The sequence below is a fragment of the Bos indicus genome, chromosome 2 (genome assembly GCF_029378745.1).
Source record: "Bos indicus isolate NIAB-ARS_2022 breed Sahiwal x Tharparkar chromosome 2, NIAB-ARS_B.indTharparkar_mat_pri_1.0, whole genome shotgun sequence".
Lineage (NCBI taxonomy): Eukaryota > Metazoa > Chordata > Mammalia > Artiodactyla > Bovidae > Bos > Bos indicus.
In genome coordinates this window covers 194,055-203,633 of record NC_091761.1, presented here as the reverse complement: position 1 = coordinate 203,633, position 9,579 = coordinate 194,055, and the positions used below count along the sequence as shown (strand labels likewise).

The 9,579-nt window shown below is 37.4% G+C and overlaps 1 pseudogene; it reads right to left on the bottom strand.

Annotated features, from left to right (window-relative positions):
- Positions 1–1,046: 1,046 nt before the first annotated feature.
- On the bottom strand, positions 1,047–2,008 carry LOC109574875 (olfactory receptor 5T1-like; annotated as a pseudogene).
- Between the last annotated feature and the right edge of the window lie 7,571 nt (positions 2,009–9,579).

The following is a 9,579-nucleotide window of genomic DNA, read 5'->3' as shown; positions in this document are numbered from 1 at the left end:
TATCATATTTACAAATAATAAATGCAGGAGAGAGTGTGGAAAAGGGAATGCTGCTACACTGTTGGTGGCAATGGAAGTTGGTTCAGCTACTATAGAGTGTAGTATGGAGGCTCCTTAAAAAATAAAAATACAACTACCATATGATTCAGCAATGCCATTGCAAGCACATACATGGAGAAAACTATAATTTGAAATGATATATGCACCACAATGTTCATTGCAGAAATATTTACAACAGCCAGGACGTGGAAGCAACCTCAACGCCCACCAACAGAGGAATGAATAAAGAAGATGTAAATGCATACAATGGTACATTACTCAGCCATAAAAAAGAATGGGATAATGCTATTTGCAGCAACATAGATAGACTTAGAGATTGTCATACTGAGTAAGTCAGACAAAGAGAGTTCTATTTTTTCAGCAACCAGTCTATGGTACTTTGTTACATCAGCTCTAACAAACTAATGCAAGCAGTATCAATATGTGTGTGTGTGTGTGTGTGTGTGTGTGTGTGTGTGTGTGTGTGTCTTTGTGTATATGTATGTATGTATTTATCTGTAGATACATATATGTATATGTATATATATAAAGTCATATGGTGGTGGTGGTTTAGTCTCTAAGTCCTGTCCAACTCTTGTGACCCCATGGACTATAGCCTGACAAGCTCCTCTGTCCATAGGATTTTCCAGGCAAGAATCCTGGAGTGGATTACCATTTCCTTCTCCATGGGAACTTCTTGACCCAGGAATCAAATCTGGGTCTTCTGCATTGAAGGCAGATTCTCAGGCAGATTCTGATTGAGTTATGAGGGAAGCTGATAATAAAATATATTTTATATACTCATGTTATGTGGAGATAGATGCATATAGATGTTGCAGTTTCCTGCATGTGCAAAAACTGCATGTGTGGTGGGTTGACTATAATCTTTATTTTAAATATCTAATAATAATAAATAGGCACCAGTAAACTAAAAGAAAATATTTTATTTTTCAACTTTTTGACTTGAAAACACTAAGCATCAGCCTTAATATTTTTCAATTTAATATTTAGTGTGAAAAATACACTTTGTTGATAAACCAATTTTTCCCCAAAACTTTCTTCATTGCCTCTTTGACATCTTTGTTCCTCAAACTATAGATGATGAGATTCAGCGTGGGAATTATGATAGTGTAAAACACGGACTCGATCACATCATGATCCAAGGCATAGCTGGAACCGGGTCTCATGTACATGAAGAGGACTGTACCATGAAAAATGGACACTCCTGTTAGGTGAGAGCCACATGTTGAAAAGACTTCTTCCTCCAGCAGAATGGATCCTCAGAATGGCCAACAGGATGAAACCATAGGAGATCAGAAAAATCAATATGGTGGATATCTCAATAGAGCCTGAAAAATAGAAAACTAGAAGCTGGTTCATGCACTTATCAGAGCAAGAAATAGCAAGGAGGGGAGGGATGTCACAGGAGACATGTCTGATTTCATTGGATGCATAGAAGGATAGGGTAAAAGTAGCCACTGTGTGTAAAGTAGCATGCAAGATACCAACAACATAGCAGGAAATTATAAGTGACACATAGACTCTGGGTGACATTTTAACTAAATACAGGAGAGGGTTGTAGATGGCTACATAGCGATCATAGGCCATTGCAGCCAAGATGAAGTATTCTGTGGTTCCACAAGTAAGAAAGAGAAACATCTGTGTGGCACACCCAAGAAAAGAAATCGTTTTATTCTTTGTTAGGAAATTGATCAACATTTTGGGGGTGATAACTGAAGAATAAGAATGATAATGTTGTCAGAAAATAGTACATGGGGTTGTGGAGCCGGGAATCCATAATGACCAAGAAAACCAACCCCAAATTTCCTATCATTGTAAAAAGATAGATTGCTAGAAATAGTAAAAATAGAAAAATTTTCACCTCAAAATCATCTGTAAAGCCCATCAGTGTAGTCCGATTTTTTATCTGAATCCTGTATAAATCTAAATCTGATGGTGACCCTGACATCTCAGCTTTTATTTTTAAGTTCTAAAAGCAATATATGGCAAAAATAGAACCCAGCAATTACATCCTCATGTCTGTTTCTTAGAAATCCTTTTCAGTGAGGGAACAGTCCAGTGATTAAAAGTTGAGTCCAAGTGGATGCATTACTCTGTAAAAATAAATTAATTGCTGTTGATTAAATTTTCATGTGCCAGTTTACAGGGTTTAACTTCCAGTTTATTTTCTGTTAAATTCATGACATCTCACTTTCATATTGTGTTATCTTAAAATTCACAAAGACAAATGAATATAGGAGGTTTTAATCCCAAAATTATTATAGTAAAAAGTGCACATCCGAGTGCTAATCTTAGATTTTCTACAGCATGCATGAAGCTTATAATTGGTAAAGTGGGAGCAAATCCATTTACATCAGAAGATAATATTGAATTTAAATGTTAAAAGTGGATCTGAAAATTACTTAACTTTAACATATCCACAGATTACTAGGAAATGGGATTATTATTATTGTGATATTGCTCAGTCGTGTCCACCTCTTTGCAACCCCATGGACTGCAGCCTGCCAGGCTCCTCTGTCCATGGAATTCTCCAGGCAAGAATCCTGGAATGTTGAGCCAGTCCTTCGGGGGATCTTCCTGACCCAGTGATCAAATCTGGGTCTCCTGCATTGCAGGCAGATTCTTTATCATCTGAGTCACCTGGGAGGTCCAAGCAGATCTACTAGTACTGGAAGTGGGGTTCGAACCCACAAGGATATAAATCTATTGGATCTTATGTCAAATGTCTTAACCACTTGGCCATTCTAGTACCCGAATTTTCTATAATTACTATAAAATACTGTTTTCCCTAGGTGGAGGGAGGGGCATGTAGCTCCAGAAACCCCCTTCCCCATACAAAAATGAAAGATGCTCAAGTTCTTTACATAAAATAGATAAAAGAGATATTTACAATATAAGCAACAGACCTCTTCTCACATACTTGAACTCATCTATAGATTACTTATAAAACCCAATACAATGTGAATGTTGTCTAAAAGGTTGTAAATACAGTTTAAATACTTTTAAAATTGTTGTTGATGTGCTGCAAATTTGTTTTACTTTTTCAACTCTAGAAATTATTATTTTACAATACTTGGGATATAGAGTTGATTGAATCCAGGGAAATAGAACCCTTGGATATAAATAGCACTGACTGCAAATATCTCCTGATGACAGATAATAAAATTCTTTAGAAAAGGTATTGCTAAAAGAAGCACATGTCAATACTAAACACCACAATGTAGTGTTTCACTATGGCTTTATTTCCCAATGCTGTCAGACTGTTGCTTATTCAGTGAATTATGAAGAAAGCAAAGTGCAAAACAAGCAAGCAAAATGTCAAAAGGTCACAAGTATCTGTATCTGAAGCCTCCATCATTGAAACAGTTAGATATTACATTTACTGTATTTAGGACCAAGATTTGGGCATTGTGACTCTTGTTTTCCTTCAGTGTGCTGTATAGATCAACATTGATTTAAAAGAGTGAAAATCTGCTGTGGGTAGGACTGAGCTGAATTCAGTGACCTACCAATAGCTTATATTACTAACCTGAAATGCACTATATCTGTGTTATAATGAGATATCCATATATCAAATAGAGAATGAGCAAGTCAGCTTAAAATCACTTTTTGAAGGAAAAGAAAGCCTCATGTCTTTATTTTCCCAGATAGTTCCTCTCAGATTAAGATGAAAAATGTTCTTGATACATAGAGTAAATAACTGTTCAACTATGGAGCTGCCAAATCGAAAAGGATGAACTTACTTAATCCTTAGAGAAATATATACAGTACAAATATAATATATAATTAAGTCAAATATTCATCTCTTTGTTAATTCAAACATCTCACATATTGCTCCTGAAACACATAAACACACAAAAATGTATTATAAAAATTCCAGTTTAACTTGAACAGTTATATTAATAAAATACCTTATAAAGCCATCAAGTTTATTAACATTAAATATATTAAATATATTAGATGTATTATTTGAGTATCAACAATACAGTCATGTTTTTATTTTTTATTTTTTTTCCTTTCTTTATTCTTTTTTTAAAATTTTATTTTATTTAACTTTACAATATTGTATTGCTTTTGCCATATATCAAAATGAATCTGCCACAGGTATGCATGTGTTCCCCATCCTGAGCCCTCGTCCCTCCTCCCTCCCCATACCATCCCTCTGGGTCGTCCCAGTGCACCAGCCCCAAGCATCCAGTATCGTGCATCGAACCTGGACTGGCGTACAGTCATGTTTTGTTTTGTTTTTTTTTTAAACTTTACATAATTGTATTAGTTTTGCCAAATATCAAAATGAATCTGCCACAGGTATACATGTGTTCCCCATCCTGAGCCCTCCTCCCTCCTCCCTCCCCATACCATCCCTCTGGGTCGTCCCAGTGCACTAGCCCCAAGCATCCAGTATCATGTATAGAACCTGGACTGGCAACTCGTTTCTTACATGATATTTTACATGTTTCAATGTCATTCTCCCATATCTTCCCACCCTCTCCCTCTCCCACAGAGTCCATTAGACTGTTCTATACATCAGTGTCTCTTTTGCTGTCTCATACACTGGGTTATTGTTACCATCTTTCTAAATTCCTATATATGCGTTAGTATACTGTATTTATGTTTTTCCTTCTGGCTTACTTCACTCTGTATAATAGGCTCCAGTTTCATCCACCTCATTAGAACTGATTCAAATGTATTCTTTTTAATGGCTGAGTAATACTCCATTGTGTATATGTACCACAGCTTTCTTATCCATTCATCTGCTGATGGACATCTAGGTTGCTTCCATGTCCTGGCTATTATAAACAGTGCTGCGATGAACATTGGGGTACACGTGTCTCTTTCCCTTCTGGTTTCCTCAGTGTGTATGCCCAGCAGTGGGATTGCTGGATCATAAGGCAGTTCTATTTCCAGTTTTTTAAGGAATCTCCACACTGTTCTCCATAGTGGCTGTACTAGTTTGCATTCCCACCAACAGTGTAAGAGGGTTCCCTTTTCTCCACACCCTCTCCAGCATTTATTGCTTGTAGACTTTTGGATCGCAGCCATTCTGACTGGTGTGAAATGGTACAGTCATGTTTTTAAAATTCTTTGTTATTAATCTTTATCCTTCAAGAATCCATATATTACACACACAAATATTGATTGGAAAGAATCAATTTTAAAATAGGAGTTTGGCAGATAAGAAGTATAGTAAAAATAATAAGAATACACAGGCAAATTTTGAAAAATATATCAAGAGATGGTCTAAATGAATTCTTTAAAAAATAAATGTTCACAAGGGAAACTTTAGCTTCATTATGATACTAATTTTTATTTTACTGATGTGTCTGAGACAATACTGTCGTGGAAGATGAAAAATACTGTATTTAACTCTAGAACCTTAATATTACAATCTCAGATTTAGCCACTAATGTGATTTAGTAAAAGTAACCCGATCCTTCAAATGAAAAAATTAAATTGATCAAACTGTTGGTGCATATTTTGTTCAACTACATGAACATGGTATGACAACAGAGTTCTTACTTATGAGATGCATTAAAATGTTTTATTGAAGTATTAATTATATGTGAAGGATGCATACATATCAAATATGACTATAATTCATTTCAAATTTTTCTTAATTTGAACAAAATAAATAGGGAGCTAGGAAATCAAATTTTCGTCAAAGCATTGGACAACGAATGGACTCCCAAACAAAATCTAAGTATCTCTTCTTTTAGTTAAACTTAAGTGTTACATGCAGAGAAGGCAATGGCAGCCCACTCCAGTACTCTTGCCTGGAAAATCCCATGGATGGAGGAGCCTGGTAGGCTGCAGTCCATGGGGTCACGAAGAGTCAGACACAACTGAGCGACTTCACTTTCACTTTTCACTTTCATGCATTGGAGAAGGAAATGGCAACCCACTCCAGTGTTCTTGCCTGGAGAATCGCAGGGATGGGGGAGCCTTGGTGGGCTGACATCTCTGGGGTCGCACAGAGTCGGACATGACTGAAGTGACTTACCAGCAGCAGCAGCAGCAACAAGTGTTACATGACACAACATATATTAAAATATCATTTTCATGAAATTAAACTACTTAATTCCAATATTTAATCCTATCAATCACCTTAAAAATTCTCTTTCATTGCATTCTGATGTGGGGCATATCAATAAAATAATAATATGTGTACTTAAATACCCCTATTATTTTGTCCTTTACAACTTTCTCATAAACCTTTATATCTCTGATCTAATATAAAGGTAACATATAAATGAAGGCCACCTTTTCTTAATGTTTCTTAAATATTATTCTTAATCATGCTGCATTAGAGCAATTACCTATTTCATTGCAGAAATATGAGGAATGATAGACAAAAAATGCCTCCCAAGTGGTGCCTGTGATAAAGAATCCATCTGCCTGTGCAGGAAACGTGAGTTTGATCCCTGGGTCGGGAAGATATCCTGGAAAGGAAAATGGCAATCCAATCCAGTACTCTTGCCTGGAAAATTCCATGGACAGAGGATCCAGGTGGACTACAGTCCATGGGGTCACAAAGAGTAAGACATGACTGAGCATGCACAGACAAAAAGTATGGGGTCATTTACTTCATCCAGGATTCTATTTAATTCTGTTCACTAATATTTAAAGAAATTGAAACTTATTATTTTTGCATCTAGCTGACTTCACTTTGAAAGACAGAGTCTAGAAAAATGGGTCCCAGATTTTTGACAAAGCATCGTGGAAGTGAGAGGAAGACTTAAGGGACTAGATCTGATAGACAGAGTGACTGATAGACAGAGTTTCATGACATTGTACAGCAGACAGGAATCAAGACCATAATCAAGAAAAAGAAATACAAAAAAGCAAAATGGCTCTATGTGGAGCCCTTACAAATAGCTGTGAAAAGAATGGAAGTGAAAAGCAAAGGAGAAAAGGAAAGATATACCCATTTGAATGCAAAGTTCCAAAGAATAGCAAGGAGACATAAGAAAGCCTTCCTCAGCACTCAATGCAAAGAAGTAGATGAAAACAGTAGAATGGGAAAGACTAGAGATCTCATCAAGAAAATTAGAGCTACCAAGGGAACATTTAATGCAAAGATGGGCTCGATAAAGAACAGACATGGTATGGACCTAACAGAAGCAGGAAATATTAAGAAAAGGTGACAAGAATACAGAGAAGAACTGTACAAAAAAGATCTTCAAGACCCAGATAATCACAATGGCGTGATCATTCACACTCACCAAGAGCCAGACATCCTGGAATATGAAGTCAAGTGGGCCTTAGGCAGCATCACTATGAACAAAGTTAGTGGAGGTGACAGAATTTCAGTTGAGCTATTTCAAATCCTGAAAGACGATGCTGTGAAAGTGCTACACTCAATATGCCAGCAAATTTGGAAAACTCCACAGTGGCCACAGGACTGGAAAGGTCAGATTTCATTCCAATCCCAAAGAAAAGCAATGCCAAAGAACGCTCAAACTACTGCACAATTGCACTCATCTCAAAAGCTAGTAAAGTGATGCTTAAAATTCTGCAAGCCAGGCTTCAGCAATACATGAATCATAAACTTCCAGAATTCAAGTGGGTTTTAGAAAAGGCAGAGGAACCAGAGATCAAACTGCCAAAATCTGCTGGATCATAGAAAAAGCAAGAGAGTGCCAGAAAAACATCTATTTCTGCTTTATTGACTATGCCAAAGCCTTTGACTGTGTGGCTCACAATAAACTGTGGAAAATTCTGAAAGAGATGGGAATACCAGACAACCTGACCTGCCTCTTTAGAAACCTGCATTCAGGTCAGGAAGCAATAGTTAGAACTGGACATGGAACAACAGACTGGTTCCAAATAGGAAAAGGAGTACATCAAGGCTGTATATTGTCACCCTGCTTATTTAACTTATATGCAGAATACATCATGAGAACGCTGGGCTGGAGGGAGTACAAGCTGGAATTAAGATTGCCAGGAGAAATATCAATAGCCTCAGATATGCAGATGACACCACCCTTATGGCAGAAAGTGAAGAGGAACTAAAAAGCCTCTTGATGAAAGTGAAAGAGGAGAGTGAAAAAGTTGGCTTAAAGCTCAATATTCAGAAAACTAAGATCATGGCATCTGGTCCCATCACTTCATGGGAAATAGATGAGGAAACAGTGGAAACAGTGTCAGACTTTACTTTTCTGGGCTCCAAAATCACTGCAGATGGTGATTGCAGCCATGAAATTAAAAGACGCTTACTCCTTGGAAGGAAAGCTATGACCAGCCTAGACAGCATATTAAAAAGCAGAGACATTACTTTTTCAACAAAGATCCATCTAGTCAGGACTATGGTTTTTCCAGTAGTCATGTATGGATATGAGAATTGGACTATAAAGAAAGCTGAGCACAGAAGAATTGATGCTTTTGAACTGTGGTATTGGAGAAGACTCTTGAGAGTCCCTTGGACTGCAAAGAGATCCAACCAGTCCATCCTAAAGGAGATCAGTCTTGGGTGTTCATTGGAAGGACTGATGTTGAAGCTGAAGCTCCAATATTTTGGCTATCTGATGCCATGGGCTGACTCATTGGAAAAGACCCTGATGCTGGGAAAGATTGAGGGCAGAAGGAGAAGGGGACGACAGAAGAGGAGATGGTTGGATGGCATCACCAACTCAATGGACATGGGTTTGGGTGGACTCGGGGAGTTGGTGATGGACAGGGAGGCCTGGCGTGCTGCGGTTCATGGGGTCGCAAAGAGTCAGACACGACTGAACAACTGAACTGAACTGAACTGAATCATCATTCAGAAAAACTAAAATCAAATGAGTTCCTCAACTTTCAAAATGTTGGGAAACACACAATAATAGGCACTCATGATATGAATAACATTATAAACATTGACTTTGAGAAAAGCAAAGCTGTGTTAACAGCTACCAGAAATCATAAAGTGGCTGCAAGAGGTTAGAAGTGGTACATGCATTATTTGGTGCAATCTATATAGCAACCTGCAACCACATAAATGAGCATTCTTTTATATATTAGGCAGTTAAGAATCAGCTAGACCTATGAACTTAGTGAGCTCACACAGTAATTTACTAGCAGCACCAAGACTAAAGTACAAATTTATCTGTTGCCTGATCCCATGCTATTACCATTAACCACATCACAGGCTAATTGTAACATGCTAATTGTAACAATTCTGGAATTGCTCTGCCCATAGAAATACAAAATAACATTCTTATGTTCTTTAATCTATTTTTTAAATCTAGCTTAAGCAAACTATGAAAATAAAATAATATACAGGAAAATCTTGCTGTAGTTTCTAGATCCATCAGCTAACTTGTGAAATAAATTTAAAACTAATTTATATCCTTCCATGAGAAAAATATCAATCCTCAAATGGCATATACTCAGTTCAGTTCAGTTCAGTCCCTCAGTCGTGTCTGACTCTTTGTGACCCCATGAACCGCAGCATGCCAGGCCTGCCTGTCCATCACCAACTCCCGGAGTCCACCCAAACCCATGTCCATTGTGTTGGTGATGCCATCCAACCATCTCCTC